Below are 12058 nucleotides of genomic sequence, written 5' to 3'. Positions count from 1 at the left end.
TTTCCATTTAACCTTATAAGACATAATGCTGAGCCTAGGGGCACCATACACTTTCTGTCAGAATGTCTATTTCCTAAAATCTAAAAACCCTTTAACATGTTGCAAATCACAAAAGGCATTTAAGCAGTCAAGTACTGGAGTTTTTATTTTTTCTGCAAATGAATATCGTCTTCAAATATCGGTTATCGGCCTCCTTGACTACCAATAATCGGCATCGACTCTGAAAAAAAACATATCGGTCTATCTCTATTTTGGACCTATTATTAATCTTAATTGTGAAATACAGAGTGCTAAATAACTATAATCTCAATACCTACAAGTTACAACTCATCAATAATTTGACTGAACCCATAAAACGAAAGATGGCTGAAAATGCTAAGACAAAGATGAGGCTGACTCTTACTGAAGTTGGAAGTGGACAGAATTCAGCGTCGTGTTATCCAGTTCCATTTATTGTGCGACGAGAGCACAGCTAAATTGCAAATTCATGGCAAGAAAGCACCAATCCAGCCATTCTGAAGGCTCCTCAATAATTTACACAGAGCTTCTGAAACTCTTTACTCTTCTCTGTCTTATTTACAATACTCTAGCACACAAGCCTAAACAACCCCGTGCACATAAACACACAACACAAAGACACTTTGGGCCTAATTTAGTCTCTCTTTAGAAAAGTTTTCGAGGGGTGCTTAGCATGACTTTTATGCAGCATTTCCTGACAATATGGAAGCGATAGAATTCCTTTCTGTAACTCAGCAATATGTTTGTCTTCCAATAAAACTTACTAATCCATCAGCTCAAACTTCATTTTGTGCCTACAAGTCTTCTCCAAAATGTTCCATGCTGAAACCTATCAGCCTGGAAAACTTTCTTCAAATTGGGCATTCTCTGACACTTTTATATTTTTTGCAATCTGTTGAGTGAGTGAACGTGCAATTTAGTGCCTGCAATTCGGGATTAGAGGTGCAACGATGAATGGACAACAAATCGATCATCAATTATTTTAGATACCCGGTTTTAATCAAAACTTTCCAAATCCTTGGAATTTTTGCTTCTCAGCAGTAAATCTCTGATTTCTGTAGTCCTCCTTGAAAGCGGACCGATTATCTTTGTGTTGAATCAAAATGACACATTTGCTTTTACTTTGGGAAATAATGATCAACATTTTTGCATATTGTCTGACACAACTAGTGATTGAAACATAATTAATTTATGTTTGTGCGTTTTCTGCACTGTCAAAGTTGAAAGATGAAATGATCTTCTATTTTTGAATAGAGGTGGAAATCAAAACACATTTTCTTTAATCGATTCATTGATGATTATTATTATTAAAATAATCGTTAGCTGCAACTTGCAACCCTATTTGGGATCTTATTAAAAAATTGCAATCTTCAACCAAAGCAACATGCCCACCAACAGCAAAGGCAATTTACTGACCTGCTATTTGGAATTGTGATAAATCTGTATGTTAACAACTAATGACAATCCAATCGTTACAAATAACAAACAAACAAAAAAAGTAAAGCAAACAGACCTGTAGCATTACAACTAGGGTTGGACATGGTATGAATTTGAACGATTTTGGTTCCTTGTTTCAATTCCAGTTCACAACTGATTCACAACTATTAACTATTCGGGGTGTGCCCAAAAAATCGATTCTCATTTAGTACGATTCAGAATCGATTTCAAATGTCCCAAAATCGATTTTATTTAAATTATTTTATACTGTCTTCCCTTTGTTTGTGTGTGCCTTTATTTTGAGCGCTGTTCATGTTGTACCCGATTTGGCCACGTAGGGGCAGTGTGGTTCCACACAATCTGATACACTGTTAAATTGTAGCCACATTAGAGAGTAGAAGAAAAAAAGTCACGATCAAGTCATTCCAATAAAAGTTATTTTTTTGCAGCGTGGAGACAGTTTTTTTGAGTGATAAAAGTGCCGCGAGTAGCGCACTAATTAGCATTAGCGAGTCAGACTGGAGTAGATCATTACGATTCCTTGAACATCTATTAATTGAAGCAAAAATCAGTCAATCAAATCATTTTGAAGCAAAAATCTTTCTTAATTGGAAATCGATTCTGAATCGAATTGCACACCCAAAAATCAGAATAGAATCGTGAGACATTCAAAGATTCCCACCCCTAATAACTATGCATATACTTATCTACACTGATGGTTTTTAGTGTGTTAAAAAAGGAAAGATGTCAAAGTGTCCCTTGGGGGGTAAAAAACAACAACAACAACAAAAACACCCCAGGTTTAAATGAAGATACGAACTAGTTATTTTGGGATCAAATCGACCTAACTTGTCCACAAATGTTAATTTATTCATGTTTGTTTATTTGTATTTATTTTTCCCAGTTCCAATTGATTTGACAATTGATGCCCATCTCTACAACAGAGCGTTGGACTTTCACAACACTCATAGCCATCCAATGGTTTGGCCTAAAAAGTATACACAGCATGCATCCTTTATTGATGAAGGTAAGGACTCTAGCTAACAACATGCACATTATGTCCCAAAAGAAAGGATTATATATTCCAGTTTTGTTACAACAAACATTTTCCATGGCTGCAGTGTCACATGTGATAGGCCTGACTGCAGACACCTCTGGGAAATCATCCCATTTCCTGTTGTATCACATCTACCAGAAGCAGAGAATTTAAGATGTGTGGCTTGTGTGTGTGTGTGGGGGGAGGGGGTGTGTGTAAGTAAGGGAGTGCTTTGTGGTGAGCGAGAGAGGCTGCTCCACAGTTATTTAGTCTGGCTGTATTTTGCAGCCTCCCTCAGTCAGAAGTGGGTCAGGGCACACGACACCTGCTTTTGTACCGACTTGATTACATGTCAGGTTGTTGCCATGCATTTACACTCAGCAAAGCATAATTCCACAATTGTCCCATGGAAACTATTCATCATACATTCTAATACTCAATATGCTAAATTACAGAAATTAAATATTAAAAGGTGACGTATGTGGGACATACATCACCATGGAATATGAAATTTGTGGATGGTCCCTACCTGGACGGTAAACATCCGGCTAACTTTTACACGCTCTGCCAGCTACGTTTTGTTGTGCTCAGCGTGCTTAACCCTACATTAGGAGACCCCGCCCCCCATCCCCACCCCAAGGAAGGACATGAAACTTGACATGCTGCGATTCACACCGATCAGAATTGGCACAGTATTTGGCGATAGAAGACGGTATTTTTCCTGCCCATTTTTAGGCACCGGATGTCATTGTGATCACGGGACTGGATAGGGTATGTTTTTATTGATACTTAATCGACTGAAAAAAAGATTCAGGGAATAAGATGCCAGAGATATTGCACTTTTATTCTTTATACACAATGCCTTTAATGGAATACTGGAAAATGAGTTTTCAGTGGTGTATCGCTTTAGTGAAACTAAAATAATATGAATCGTCATCAAAATTCACATGCACATCTACTCATGTCGAATTCAACTTCTGAAAATATCAAAACAGTATTTGGGATTTTATGGCCATTAAGCCTTTTCTCATCATATAGTTGTGCACCCCTAGGATAGGCCCTATGTAAATTTACAAGCTATAGTATTTGGCCTAAAGCAATATTGAGGTCTCACTACGATACTGTTTTACACTACTTTTGTCCATTGTTCACTAATACTACTACCGAAATGAAAATGTTTGTCCGAAACCGAAAATGAAAAATGCTTAGCCAAAAAAACTAAACGCCGAAAAAAAATATGCCAATTTTTACTATCATTGCATTTATTCTATTTAATTAAAGTTATAATATTATTATAAACTATTTATTTAGCACTGGCATGTAGTTCGCACAGGCGGACACAGATGCGTGCGGCTGGACAAGGTGCGGCGCACTTAAAATCGGCACATTCGCATATTTACCAACGTTTAAAAATAAATAAATACATTTGTTCGCACCAGCTAATCGGCTTTGGAAATGGACTGCAAAGTCACACACAGCGTTCTGTCTGCCGCCACCCGGAGATAGCGGTGTTTGCGTGTTTAAAACTGTTGATAGCAATAGTGCAAGCATTAGCTAAAGTTTTTAGCACGGCCACCGGATGCCGGTGAAAAAGTGGAAGCGTCCGAGGGGCTCTTATATATATATATATATATATATACATATATAAAAAGGGAAGGCGTTGCAGGAGAAAGAGTGGCTCACCTGTACTCCAGTACACGACAGTTCTGTCTTTTTTCGATCCGCTTAAATGTTCGCGTTTGCCGTTTAATTCAAACAGACGCTTGCTTGCAGCGGTTTTTTGCTTGCGTCACCACAACATCCTATTTCGGTTATATTATTTCGGCTTTAATTGTATTTTCGGCCAAAAATTCTCGGTGGACAAATATTCGGTGCGTCACTACTAATACTGTTTTAGAACAATAATGTATGTTTGTCTCATGATAAATACATTTTACAAATAATTTAGGCTGCTTGTATTCAGGGCTGGACAGGCTCAAATAAATAAATAAAATCAGTCCTTGCATTTTGACTTAGGCACACCGGCTCAGCCCGACTAACATGTAGTTCTGCCACTGATGTTTATTGGTTATGTTTCAGTTTGCTATCTATATTCGAAATAGATTAATGGACTGTTCCCTCTAAATTGTGGGTCAGTCTCTTGGGGTAAAATGTATAGGAAAATAATAATAAAAAAAAAACACTGCATCGGCCCCAAAAAGAGGCAGATGTGTGGCAGATGGCTAGTCCAGCCCTGCTTGTATTAATAAAATGCTCTTAATCAAGTCATGTTATATATATATATATATATATATATATATATATATATATATATATATTGTGAGCAAGTACAAATTATAGTTTTTTTCTTTCCTGTTTTCCCTTTCAAAAACAGGACGTTTTTCTGGACTACTTTTTTTTCTTTTCTTTTTAATGAGCATACACTCTCCAAGGACCACTGGTACACCTAAGACTACAAAATTAGTAATTACATTAACTTTTTTTTATATATCTGCATTTCACCAAAACCACATCAACTTCAAAAACTAGATTTCAACCACTAAAAACGAGCGTGGGGGACAAAATCCAACACTAAAAACGCACACAAGACGTCTTGACATTTTATCCAGTAATTCCACACCATGCACAGCAGTTCCATACCTGAGATAGTTACATGGCGCTTGGTTCTCCTAGCGCACGTCTCGGTTGGGATGATCAGTTAAGGAAGCAGCAGCAGCATCCTCAGCAAATAAGCACTGACCCGCACCCAACAATCACCTCCAAATGAGCCGTCCACAAAAGGTCAGAGAATCGCCACACAGTGAGCATTGACAGCTGACGCGGAACAATCGAGCATGTTCACGACGGTGAAATAAGCTGAACACGAGGAGGCGCTTCTACGCGCGTTAAATAGAACAACATTCGAATTTTGGGCGTTCTAAGAAAATGAACAGCTACCGGGAAAGCTTTCAGACAAAAAAGTCAAAGCTGAAACAACATACAAGTGACGACTGAGAGGGAGGAGGCGCATAAAGATGGGAGCCGCCCACAAAACGCACTACTTGCATCCTTAATGTCGCATTGTTTTGATTTAATACACAAAAAGACACGACTAAAATATTACACTATTGAGAGAATTTTATTTTATTTTTCTAATTGGAATAACCCACCACTTTATTATATAAAGGAAAATAATTATTGTATAAATAAAGATGACTTGATTTAGGAATAAGTTACTGTGCGTCAGCTGTGTCCCTTTAAGGGACGTATAGTCTATCGAGTGACGTCAGGATTATGGGCCGTTATTGTAGTTTGTTGTGTATCGGCCACTGATTTGTACGTATTACTGGATAGCCGATAAGCCAAGAATTTTGAAGCTGCGAGGCCGCCATATTACAAACAGCATGATTTTATTTGTTTAACATAAACAAGAGGACTTCAGATATTTTACAACTTGTCTTTAATACATGTAGGCCTATAAATTATATGCTTAATGATGTTTACTGGAATTAAATTTAATTAAAGAATTATAACTGTAATTCAACAAAAGATGTCCATCTGCCAAATCTAATATTGGGGTCTAAGGAACTGAGTGATAAAAGAAAAAGTTGGTCTTCAAAGCAGTTCATACCATCCACTTGTTAAAAAATACTGACCACCCCGCCACAACTCCCTCAACCACCGGCCCTAAGAGCCTACGAGCTGTATAGAGCAGGGTTCACCAATTCCGGTCCTCGAGGTCTGGAGTCCTGCAGCTTTTAAATCAGGGGTGCTCAAGTTCGGTCCTCGAGAGCCCCTATCCAGCCTGTTTTCCATGTTTCTCTCCACTAACACACCTGATTCATGATCAGGATCGTTATCAGGCTTCTGCAAAGCTTGCGGATTAGCTGATCATTAGATTCAGCTGTGCTGCAGGAGGGAAACATGGAAAACAGGCTGGATAGGGGCTCTCGAGGACCGAATTTGAGCACCCGTTTTAGATGTTTCCGCCCACTAGCACACCTGATTTATATAATCAGCTCATCAGCATACCTGATAACGATCCTGATCTTTAGTATCAGGTGTGTTGGTAGGCAGAAACATCTAATCTGTACGTACACGTATAGTTTATAGTACAATAGTCTGCGCACGAAATGAGGGGAGTAAAATGGCCGCCCTGTGGCTTCAACGGCTTGCATGGGTGTGTATGAGCTATCGGCTATCCAGTAATATACAGATCCGTGGTATTGGCCTACTGTAGCTGCTTGAGTGTTCAATTCGTAGCCTATTTGTGTGTTTGGTTTAGATGCCACAGCCCACGGATTTCCGGGTTACACACAACAGCACCGTTTCAGCGTTCCAACACTCGCACCTCCAACCCCTGCGCCCCCCAACCGCGGGAGCGCGCAGGGCGTCTCAGCTCTCTGAAATGCTTCGGACAACTGAGACAGACACACTACACACTCGTACAAGCACTGCAGACGCGGCCCACACGTCGCAAACAGCAACCGGAAACAGCGCTTATGTGTGAAGTCCCGCCTCCTCTGTGGGATATACACCATAAACAGGCTGAAAGTGTATCATGCTCTCTGCTTTCTATAAATTAGTACTTAAATTAAACCCCTTAAGTAATTAACCCAAAAAAAACCTTGTGCTGGTGTATCGAATGACACAATAATAAAGACAATAATGCAAAAACTGACCTATCAGCTTAATGGGATTGTCTGGATAACACACAAGGACACTTTTAGGTCATTGTGGTGATGTTTTTTTTCAGGGCATTAAGCAAAGGAGCCGATGTGATTTTAGTGATCCGCGCTACAGTATAGGCCATCCTCAACACAGACCACTGAGCTACAGTAATTGATTTCCCCTCAATCACTGCTCTCTTAATCTACTTACCATTCCAAGCAAGTCCGTGCAGATATCGACATAGTGGACCTGGCTGACCAAACAAGGCTGAGTCGGGTTGATTAGAATAGAACTGGGATTTTATCAATCCATCCATCCATGTTCTATTCTGTTTGTACTCATCATTCTGCAAAGTACTGTTTATCCATACACAGTACGTAATACATGCTGAAAGGTCGCCATACGTTCCGCTGACAATTATCCTATGTGGCTATACAACACTGACCAGTGTGTCCCCCACTTTCCATTCGAATAGCTGCAAGCCTGTTCAAGCCTGATATGATGTATAGCTTACTTTTGTTGGACTAATCCTACAGTGTCATGCACCAAAGACTCAACAGAGGCTTGAAGACAGTAAAGACTCACAACATGGCGACGTGAATAACATTGGAGACAATCTAAAAAGGTCCAATACAACCACAATCCTATCAAACATTGTGCCTTTGCAAAGATGAATGTGCACTACATCTGTATTTTTTTAAATGATTGAAGAGGGACTGACAGAATGAGTGACAGGTACACAATCCCTATTGTGACTGCAAACTGCACTATGACGCAATGTGGAAAGGCCGTCGTATCTGCATATCGATTATTTGCAGCTGCCATAAACACGCTTTAATGGAAGTGTCAGGGTGTGCGATTGCATATTAACTGGGGTGGGGGCTCAGCTGCAGCTGGAAAACAACACAGGCCACATCATGCAGGGAAGAGAATAGGTGCCTACTACGGATGTGCCCAAAAAAAAAAAAAAGATTCTCATAAGAATCGCGATTCTCATTTAGTACGATTCAGAATAGATTTAAAATGTCCCAAAATCGATTTTATTTAAATTATTTTATACTGTCTTGCCCTTGTTTGCGTGTGCCTTTATTGGGAGCGCTGTTCATGTACACGTTTTGGCCACTTAGGGGCAGTGTGGTTCCGCGCAGTCTGATACACTGTTAAGTTGTAGCCACATTAGAAAGTAAAAGGAAAAAGTCACAATCAAGTTATTCCAATAAAAGTTTTTTTTTTTTTTTTTAAGTGTAGGAAGAGCATATGGCGGTGAGTAATGTCAACGTGCTGTATACATTCCTGAAGCGTTTTGTATAAATAGCTGTTCTTTTGAGTGATAAAAGTGCCATGAGTAGCGTGCTAATTAGCATTAGCGAGTCAGACTGGAGTAGATCATGACGATTCTTACTTTGCACATCTATAAATTGAAGCAGAAATCATTGTCAATCAAATCATTTTGAATCAAAAAACGTTCTGAATTGAATCGGAGACCCAAAAATCGGAATCAAATCGAATTGTGAGACAGTCAAGGAGTCCCACCCCTTGCCTACTGTATACTTGATGACAGAAGTAGACAGTTGTCACTTTTGATGTTCCTCCCTTTCAAACTGTTTAGCTATTCAACAATCCACTAATCTTGTATTAAAAAGGGACATATTATGGAAAACTCTTTTTATTGTTTCTATAAAAATCATTGGGTCTCTGTGGTGTGTACTAATACATCAAATGTGAAATTAAACAATCAAATGTGTAAATTAGCACTATTCATTTGCAGTCTGGGTGTGGAGGAATAATATAAAAGAGCAATATGGTAGTATGGGCTTACATGAGCAAAATTGGACACCCTGTGTATGCTCCAAAAACCTCGATAAGGCCCTCTTCCTGGGTTGATGTTACTATAACTCGAAGCAATCACATCTTCCTGCTTCATTCAGCACACACACACTAATTGGCCTGCAACTACATTACTCTCCTTCCCTTAATAAGGTTAAGTGCGTGTCTGCCTGACCAGGCCCATCTTCCACATACTCCCTTCCCCTCCATACCACACAAAATGTTGCATATTGGTGTTCAAATAGAAGCCTGTCTTGTTTTCATACATGAACTTCTTTACATGGTATAAACAAGTGTGATGAAAACGTGTGTGCGTTTGTGGTTATAATTCATCAATTGATCAATGGCATGCTTTGACCTCTATTCAATAAGACACGATAGGTTTATGCAGTTAAAACTAAATTGTTTTCTCTTATTTGAGAGATGAGTGTGACGATCCAATGGCTATGATCCATCAACCATATCATATTAAGTTAATTAAGGATAAATCAGTTCCTATTCTTTATCTGAGTGTAAAATTGGTTTGTGAAGGAAAAAAAAATCTCTTTAGACTAAAAAATAAAATAAAAAATAACTAGCCTTTTTTTTTTTTTTTAACATTGATTGCAAATTGAACATGAGAAGAAAGGTTGATATACAGTACTTCTTTTGTGCAGTATTTAATTTCAGTATGGAGTAGGGTTGACAGCGAATGGAGGGCACTGAACTGGATGTAAAAAAAGTCAACCATACAAACTGCGCGCAAACTGGCTGACTCAATTGAGATGTGAATTGACCGTTAAAATCAAATGTCGAATCGGAATTTTCAGACTCGAGTGAGAATGAAGAGCATGAAGGGAGATTGCAAACTTGGACGCTGAACTGGAAAGAGACAAGTCGTCCTAGGTTAGCTTAGTGCTAGTTAGCTGGTACGACTTGGATGGATGGATGGATTTTTAAAACTTTACCAAAAGAAAAAAAAACATCCTGGGTTCTCCTGTTGGACAGTATACCGCGAGGAATCCCGGAGGCAAAATTATTTTAACTAAAAATAAAAACCTTTCCATAGGTTGACACAGCTGTGTTAGCGTGTCGGTCACATACAGTCTTGGTACACTTCAATATGTAAAAAACTAAAAAAGTGAATATGAGGCTTGGTAAAGCACATTGGACATAGTGTAGATAAAAGCCATACATAAATGTACTCTTTTTACAATTTACCATTATGATCAAATTTGATTTCTTTCTTCTTCTTTTTTTAACGATGGTGTGTTTTTCATCAAAAGTACATTGAGTAAGTCCAGGCACTAATTAATAAAAAAATAACGAAGTTTATAAAGTAACACATACATACACAAATACACACACGGTGCTCCAATCAATCAAATGGCCAATCGATCGTGACTGTCCAATTTCAGTGGAAAAGTACGTACGCGATTGGCATACGTCGATAAAAATAAATGCAGCTCAACTGCAGCTCGTAATTTGTAGTCTGCAGTCAATTAGACACCCGCAGTGCCCCTTCCCACATTCTTCAACATGTTACACGCCAAACTAGGCAGTAACTATATCATAATATACTATAGATGTTGGTGCATTTTATGGGTATATAATGCCCTGTTTATGTATAATAAAAGGGATGGAAATTTGGATAAAATGTTTGTGTGTTTTTTTTTATTATTATAAATCTGATTAATCTATTTAAAGGTCTCATATTATTTAACTTTTTTGACCTGCATTCGTCAAAGTTGACTTTGGATCTAATATTTTTGCTGTTTTGCCTGTTTTAGGGGTGTGTCACTTTTATGTAAATAGCTGCACCAGGCCACACCCTAGGCCATACCCTTCTCTCTCGAAGGGGCAGTGATTTGGGTCATGGTAGCCATGTGCTAATGTTGTGAATGGAAATGACTGGCCATGGGAGCAGAAGAAATGAAAAATACAGACATGTCTTTTACACATTTGAGAACTATTTTAATATGTGGAAAAGTGGCAATAAGTTTTACCATAAGAAAAAGTAGCATAACGTTACTACAGAGACTATGTTGTAGCGTTAGTTTGTGATTGTTTAGGCAATGGTTATTTTGCCGTAACCGGCAAATCTCCCACGAGCGTTATTTTGCCGTGAATGCTTGTAGACATTTACAAGCGGTTATGAATAACACAAATGTGCACATTTATGCCACTGCGCGGTCGCAACGTGCAAGCTGTCTACTTAGCGGCCGGTTAGCATCGCAATGTCATGTCAACTACGTGGCGAGTTGCCAGTCACGGCAAGTTAGCCACCGCGGATTGTATCTTGACAAAACAATACGCAACCGCTTCATATTATCCAACCATCGCCTGCTTTATCATCTCTGACCTCTTGTAACTAAACAAACCTCCACACGACAAATATAGCTCCCACTTTAGGCACTAAGAATACACCAGTAATATGGCAGAAGGTCCACATCTGTTATTAGAAAGGATAGGAAGGAAGGCTAAATCAAAAATGTTAAACTTACATCTTTCCCGTTTGCAGTCGTGTCTCACTGTTGAGAACGATCCAATATGTTTAAACGTGTTGCAAATCCAGCTCTGAACAGGCTTTCACTAACAAAACAGTCCTTTGAGAAATGATGTTGGTACACGTCCTTCAAAAATAAAATGAATCCACTGTCTTCTCAAAGACTTGGAACGAACGTTTCCTGGTAATTGTTTCCCCTCTCCACGGAGCATTTGCTAGCAGGGGAGAAAAAGAAAGGCGCAGCCAGCTTCTTGAATTTCAGTGGGCGTGACAAAGCTTTACCAGAGGTGGTGCCACTAACCCGAGGGGGCTGGGTCGAGTGCACTTCCGTGTCTTTTTGACATCACCAAGTCACGAAAGTTTAATCTGCTCGTTTGAAGCACACATTTTAGAAAGGAGGAGAAAGCTAGAGAAGTCGCGGACGGACTTTTTTCATACCTGGTTGGATTGTAGGCCAGGGATGCATATTATTGATAGAAAACCCCACTAAAGTGCATTTTCATACTATGGCACCTTTAAAGAAGTAATCGATAGATTAATCGACAATTGAAATAAGTGGGAAGCTCTAAAATTTAAAAATGTGCTGCTAATCCATATGATCGGAT

At 39.0% G+C, this 12058-nt stretch overlaps 1 protein-coding gene across 6 annotated transcripts in view; it reads right to left on the bottom strand.

Moving 5' to 3' along the window:
- The window catches only part of LOC147165661 (protein FAM163A-like), a 28540-nt gene extending 16952 nt beyond the window's left edge, over positions 1-11588 (bottom strand). For 5 of the 6 annotated variants that reach the window (XM_086088210.1, XM_086088211.1, XM_086088212.1 and 2 more), the window contains exon 1: positions 5132-5479. The gene's annotated coding sequence lies outside the window, so the exon portion shown is untranslated. Of the gene's footprint in view, positions 1-5131; positions 5480-11451 lie in introns of those variants that run through there. The other variant, XM_086088213.1, reaches the window with a different exon arrangement.
- Positions 11589-12058: the final 470 nt, after the last annotated feature.

The sequence above is a fragment of the Leptonotus elevatus genome, chromosome 11 (assembly GCF_054856555.1).
Source record: "Leptonotus elevatus isolate MCC_2025b chromosome 11, RoL_Lele_1.0, whole genome shotgun sequence".
NCBI classification, from domain to species: domain Eukaryota; kingdom Metazoa; phylum Chordata; class Actinopteri; order Syngnathiformes; family Syngnathidae; genus Leptonotus; species Leptonotus elevatus.
This window is presented reverse-complemented; position numbering and strand designations above follow the sequence as displayed.